We start from the raw sequence: 7,354 nt of genomic DNA on the forward strand, positions 1-7,354 counted from the left end.
GGTTGAGGAGCACCTCAATCAATATTCATGGCACCTTTCTTCAATAGCCTATTTTAGCACAGCCAATAATGTGCTAATACCACAGAGAAGCTGCATAAACCAGAGAGGGCAGAAACAGTCAGCCATCATCAATCTACAACTAATTCTACATCAAGGCTAATTTCTGCTAGGATTCTAGTTGCATGTTGGCACTAAACTAACAGTGAGTCACAAAATGTTTTGACTGTTCTAGATAAAAAGTAGCTTTCTAAAGCTTGTAAAAGACATTCCATGTTTTATCTGAAGATTGTAACAGACATTTATTTCACAAACAAATATTTTACCTTGTCTGTCGACGTTTTCCAGTGACTCTTTTAGTAAAAGCTCTGACATTGAGCTACTGCCACTGATTTCTATTTCTAACTTTTGACTGAAGTCTGGTTGAACTACAGCTTGTATTCACAGTCAACAATGTATCTAGGACTCCCCAAAAGCCCACAGCAGAGGTGGGGAACTCTGGTTCTGGGACCGTATAACAGAAACATCTTTTTGTCTTAAGATATGACAGGTCAAGATAAGATTTTTCACAAATTTGTATTACAGAAGTAATTCTAACCTTAATTTAGGAATCTTAATGAATCTTATCTCAAGGGGATCTTAACCTCCTTGCGAAAGCTGACAATCAACTGTTATGTCTGTTACCTAGCAGCCGATCATATGTGCACATCAATGTAATGTAAACATAATCAAAATAATCAAGTTAGTTATCCAGACAGCTAGCTACTGTTACTGATGTAAAAAAAGGTCAAACAAAACTAGAGTGCGATAAATTTGAAGTTACGAATACTGTGACAGGGCTTTGTGCTGTTTATCAGAGCACCGCTGCTCTCCAGTTTCAGTTTCTCAGAGCTTTAACTGACTGCACTAATGTTATTCTTCCTTATAAACAGTCACAAGTTGAGCTCTGTCTCCTCATTATTCCCATGCTAAGGTGTTCCCATGGGCATCGCTAGAACTTTTAGAATGGGGTGGCCAGGTAAGGCCCAGAGATTTTACTGGGGTGGCACACTGATAGAGAAAATACAATAAAATAGCATTATTGATTTAAACTGACATATGAATTGATGTGCTAGTTTTTCTTTGTACATAACTAAATCGGTCCATCATGTCCAAATAAAGAAAATATTCCATCAATACAACTACTGCCGAAAGTAAACTGAAAGACAAAACTGCGTTGATGTAACATATTTTAGTGATTTGTAAGTAAATAGTGTATTTGAACTGAGTAAATTAAATGCATCACTTTTTTCAGAGCACAATGTTAACATTGAGAAAAAATTCATAGACAGGCCATAGAAGTTATAAATTTAGGCTCCATTCACTACAGATTACACATGGGTCTAATGATTAGAAAGCCAGACAGACAGTAAGCTAACCTACAATACATGCATGTTGTCAACAGTAAAACTAAATTAGTTAGCTTGATAAATGATTAAATAAATAGCCTACTTCCTACTTCCTTCACACTGTAGCTCACAGAGCAGCACTGCTGAAGAACAAGTTGCACATTCACTCGCATGTTTACTGAGCAAATCACAGCAAAATATGATAATTAATAAATACCATGTCATCAGACTCTCATAACTGACTGGTAACTACCCTGGTGGCAGATCTTTACCATAAAAGTGTAACTGATGCTTTATTTATGTTGGCTGACTGATGATGACTGACTGGCTCATTTTCGATAATTGGGGTGGCCAGAAGGGTGGCCATGCGTCATTCCAGAGAGGCACTGGCCACCCCTGGTCAGCGCTTGGCTACACCTTTGGATGTTCTGTGCATGGAAGACGTTTTAAGAAAACGAATGAATTTAGATTAATCAATGCATCAATAAAACACTTCATCACTGTATCAGTTACACACGTCTCACCATCGGCCCGTCAAGCCGATCTTCCCTCTTTTTTTTACTGCCTCATTCTGGACCCACACACAGGGCTATCATTATAGTAGCGTAATGAGCACTTTCCGTGTGTGTCTGTGTGCTGAATGAGGGTAATCGGAGCAGGGTGTTAGAGGGGGTAGTGGGGGTACAGAGGCTAATAACAGTAATAACTGTAACAATACTGACTCTGCTGATACTGAAGAGGGTTAACAGGACAGATACAACATGTTCATCTCTCCCCTGCTCTCTCTCTCTCACACACACACCTTTACAATGATATCAAGTGACCATTTTTTGTTCTCTACTAAATTAAAAGATGATCATAGAAGAAATGAAATAAAACAGAACTGTAGGAGACAGAGAGAGAAAAACAGGATAAAGGGTGAGAGGAAGCAGAGAGAGAGAAGATATCAATGGGGACGGAGAAAGAGAGAGAACGAGAGAGAGAGAGAAGCAAAAAGAGATACAGAGAAAAAGCGAAAGACAGAGAGGGAAGAAAAAGGAAGGGGGAGAGGGAGAGGGAGAGAGAGAGAGAGAGAGACAGACAGAGAGACTTAAGAGTGGGATTACTGACACCATATGTTCACCTTTGTGCTGACGGGGTCACCTTTGGATACCAAACCACAATGGAAAGAGCAGTGTGTGAGTGAGTGTGTGTGTGTGTGTGTGAGTGTGTGTGTAGGACATTAACCTGGTCTAAACTGCACATTCAATTTTTGTGTGTGTATTTAAGGTTAGGTCTTTATTTTCCTGCCAGCGGGCTTTAACACCAGGGAATATGGACATTCCTTTTAATTTCAAAGGAAAGAAAGTGAAAAGCTGTGATCGTCTCTGTGTGTGTGTGTGTATTTCTATCTTTGTGGGGACAAAACTGCCCACTCTGATGAAAATTTAAACATTTAGTATTCATTGGGACAACTAATCTAACTCAACAAGCTTATAGTGGAGCATTTCAAATTAAACCACTCTTAATCACAGTGTCTTTATGGTTTAAATTCGAACAAATTGGTGAAATTCCCCTTTAACGCGTTTTGCTCCGTATGTGTGACCTGGCCCGAGCCTAAATGAGTTCGACAAAATATCTGGTTTTGGACTGATTTTTCACATGTAACATCAGGTTTAGCTTTCTTTTGCAATGACTGATTTTTTTTTTTTTTATTTTAGCAGACCTCGCCCACTCTTATGCATTATCTCTCTTGTACTCTCTCTCTCTATATATTTCTTGTAACATTAGCTACACACGGAACAGCTCCAGAGTCTGAGGAGTGGGTGAATGTGCTGCTGAATGAAACCATGGATGAAGTTCAACAGAACAACAATCGCAGTCAAAGCGTGGTCGCTGAGAGGGATGTGTTGGGTTGGATCACAGCAGATCTTTCCTCTTGCTTGTCGATCTCGCCCGAAGTGTGTTAAGCAGTAGCAGTGTGTGTTTCTGCAGTAGCAGCAGTAGCAAGAAGGACTTTAGCTAAGTGGGGCTAACAGCTGTTCAGAGGAAGGAGGATGCTGTTCTCTGCCAGGTACAATCAGCAATTCCACAAAAATATACTGATAAACTGTTAATGTATTACATGTGTGTAGAATACTAGTTTATCCCAGCATGTCATTTTCTGTCCATGAACTCAAGCACCCAGTAACAAAGCAAAGCTCTGTAAAACTGTGTCTGTGATAATCCATCTCTGTTAATGTGCGCAAGCGGGCTCGAGTCAGAATCAGGCTTCAAATTTAGCAGTCCAAGTCGACTAGACCTGGTCTGCTCAGGTCTCAAACTTGCAGGTACGAGGTTTGTGCTTCAATTTCATGCCTGTGCAGACCTCTAGCTGCATGTCCTCCACCTGATGTGTCCAGTGTAGAGCAGCATCATTTTGCAGAGGGACAGGTATTGTTGAATATTTATTGAATAATACATTGCAACTTCGGATTTCAAATATAACCGGAATTCCCACTCCTACTGACACACATACACATCAGTACACACTACAGTGTGTGTGTGAGTGTGTGTGTTGGCAGGTCAGGTATGGCTAGCAGCATTCTACACCAGTGCCCCACTACAAAATCATTAACGTGCCAGCTGCTCTTCCTGCTCTGTTGCTATGGCACAAAGCCACACACACACACACATCCTTCCCCCATGCCTCCCTTTTACCCTTTTTCCTCATGCTGACACCAACCATCCATTGAGTCAGTCCATCATGTTTGTGTGGAAAGGTTACGCAAGCCTGTGCCAATGTGCTACTTACACACACACACACACACACACACAGTCACTCCAAACACCAGCACCACTCACGGTAGAGCATGTGTCAGACCCGATTCACTCAAACCTGTATTTTACTCGTGGATGTGTAGATTACTATTCACTTAGCCACACATTAGAATGCTGTTTTGCTCAAGTAGACAAGCACGCAAGCGACCACCCAAAACAACCCCCAAAACACTTCCCCACCAGATTTCTTTGAGTTACAGTCCTACTGTAAACACACCAGCTATTCACCTACACTATCAAACTCTTAAATAATATCTAGGACTGTCACTTTTACTTTAATTATATTGGTAATCAAGTAACTGAACAATTATTTTACAATTAATCAAGTAATTGTTGGTTTGTTTGTAAACTAGGGGTTTATACTAAACCAGAATCCAAGCCAAAAACTATAAACACCTACAAAAACTCTCTCTCTCTCTCTCCCTCTCTCTCTATATATATATATATATATATATATATATATATATATAGTATATATATATATATATACACACACATATATATATATATATATATATATATATATATATACACACACACACACACACACACACACATATATATGTGTGTATATATATATATATATATATATATATATATATATATATATATATATATATATGTATACACACATACACATATATATATATATATATATATATATATATAAGTTACAGTTTTAACTATATCAAAGTTACAGTTTTACATTTATTTATATATATGATGTTTTATCTAAACATTAATGTTTGAAATGTTTCTACAATACAATGTGATAAAATTCCTCTTACTATTATATGATCAATATGTCTGATGCCTAAAAATTCAGCATAAAAATTTACATTTCAGTAAATGTACATGACAGTAAACATGTACTAAGTGTCTTTAAATGAAACTGAACCCCAAGACAATTAGCCTACTACTTTGAACTCAAAACAGATCATTTCTCTGTTCCAAAAATAATGCAAATGTTTAGTTTCAGTATCAAACAAAATATGAAAACTATGAAACCCACTAAACACACTTTATTACTTTACAGGCTGTAAGTGAATCGACCCAAAATACTGACGCCCTGCTGCAGTTTGTCCAAAAACAGGAATAATATTAATTATGTTTATTATCATTAACAATGATAATGCAAGGCTGGGCAATATGACAATATTTATTGTTATTGTGATCAATTACACCACAGTATGCTTTTCTGAGTATATTGTGGATGTCGTCACGTACCTAAAAACACTTCCCGACTGCGTGTTTGATTACAAAGAGAGCATCATTAGTCCGTTTTATTGGATTTAGTGCAGCACAGTGTGAGAAATATTGAATATGAATCAATGTATTCATAGTTTTTGACAATATTTTTTAATGTGGCACTACTTTGTCTTTTTAATTTATATAGTGTATAGATAGTGACATATCGTGCATCGTGGAAAATTCAAGTATTGCGATATTACATTTCTGCTATATCGCCCAACTCTATCATAGAGTCACGTTTATGGTCAAGTTTACCACACGAATAAACACACATATAACGTTTTTCAATTAGAGACAAAATCTTGATTAAGAAAGTACCATATTCAGTATCAGATTTACACTGAGCAGAAATATTTTTACTTTTTTCTGGAATTAAAATAAAAGCTATGTTCACATCGACAGCGCAAGTAAACTACAGCAAAGCCTGACCAGTGAATTCGTGTTAATCTGCGCTGTCTACACGCGCTGCTGTAAAGGCTAATTTTCCAGCAAGAAAGCAAACAAACAAGAAAAATACAAAAGAAATAAACGGTGTAAAGTACAGAAATAATTAATGAAACTTTCCTTTATTCACCGTAACGACACAAAACTTTCCCAGCACTACAACTCAGATAGGATTCAGCTTCACAAAACGGGCTGAGCTGCTGAGTCTGTGTTTGACAGCAGGTTGGACCAATAAGCGCTCTGCGCATTCATCGCTAACCAATGGGGTTGCGCTGTGGGTGTTTACGTCCCGCCCGTTAGCAACGACTAAGCTAAGCTAAGGCCTCGATGAACACAACGGAGAAGAAAGTTTTGAGTAAAAATAAAAGTCTTTCCTCACATTATTTACAAACAAGCACACAGGTAAACAAGTAAACTGGCAAATAAGTGCACACCGTGTCTGTGTTTCAGACGTAAATACACATTTAAGGTCAGAATCGCTGTGTGGCTTTGCTAGTAGCAGTGTTTACAAGCTGGAGTGTGGAGTAGAAAGTGTGTGAGTGAGTGTGTTTTCTAAGTTAATAAATGTGAGTATCCAGAGCAGAAGAGTCGGTAAGGCCGGGTTTACCTGCTGCTGTCCGCTCACAGCTCACCCAGCCCGGCTCTCTTCTCTCCGTCAGCCTGCCGCTGGGGAACGGCCATCGCGCTGCAGCGGGCAGGCAGGAAGTGGAGCTCTGAGCCGGAGACAGAGAGAGAGAGTCTGGAAAAGCGGACAGGTACACACACACACACACACACACACACACACACACAAACATGCACACACAGAGTGGGAGACAGGTACTGACTGACACACATACACACTCACTCGTACACATTCACTGGCCACTTTATTAGGTACACCTACCTTGTACAACTGAGCAGATGTTATCAGGGTGGTGGATCATTCTCAGCACTCCAGTGACACAGACAAGGTGGCATGTTAAGCAGGGTTGGTCGGATTTTGTTACAATCCATAAAAAAGTAACTTATTCAGAATACATTTATAATACTTTTAGAACATACATTGGGAAGTCATATTGGAAAATCTTTATTATAATTTATTTATTGTTATTATTTTTTTTTTCACTGTTATCGGTTGCTTCAGTCCACTGCTGCTACCAGAGTCCAGTACAATATTGATGCCATAGGGTTAGGCTTAGGATACACCATATCGCTGTTGTCGGAAGAAAACCTTGTATCTCCAGAATGTTAACTTTACTGGAGAAGGGAAAAAACATTCTTAGTTTTGAATGAAAATTAAGAGAACTATATATTTTTTTTCCAAGCACTTTTGGAGCATTTCTGGTGGTCTGTTCATCGTGAAATTTTGGCACAATGTAAAGGAGAGCTAGCATTTTCAAATTCTGTAAAAAAGTACGAAATGACAAAAACGGAGATACAAAGTTTTCTTCCGACAGCAGTAATATGCTAAGCTTATCACTCACAAACATGAA

The 7,354-nt window shown here is 38.5% G+C and overlaps 1 protein-coding gene across 1 annotated transcript in view; it reads right to left on the reverse strand.

Annotated features, from left to right (window-relative positions):
* The window catches only part of usp6nl (USP6 N-terminal like), a 99,875-nt gene extending 93,242 nt beyond the window's left edge, over positions 1-6,633 (reverse strand). The window contains exon 1 of the mRNA XM_036577235.1: positions 6,487-6,633. The gene's annotated coding sequence lies outside the window, so the exon portion shown is untranslated. The remainder of the gene's footprint in view (positions 1-6,486) is intronic.
* Between the last annotated feature and the right edge of the window lie 721 nt (positions 6,634-7,354).

The sequence above is a fragment of the Colossoma macropomum genome, unplaced genomic scaffold (assembly GCF_904425465.1).
Source record: "Colossoma macropomum unplaced genomic scaffold, Colossoma_macropomum, whole genome shotgun sequence".
NCBI lineage: Eukaryota > Metazoa > Chordata > Actinopteri > Characiformes > Serrasalmidae > Colossoma > Colossoma macropomum.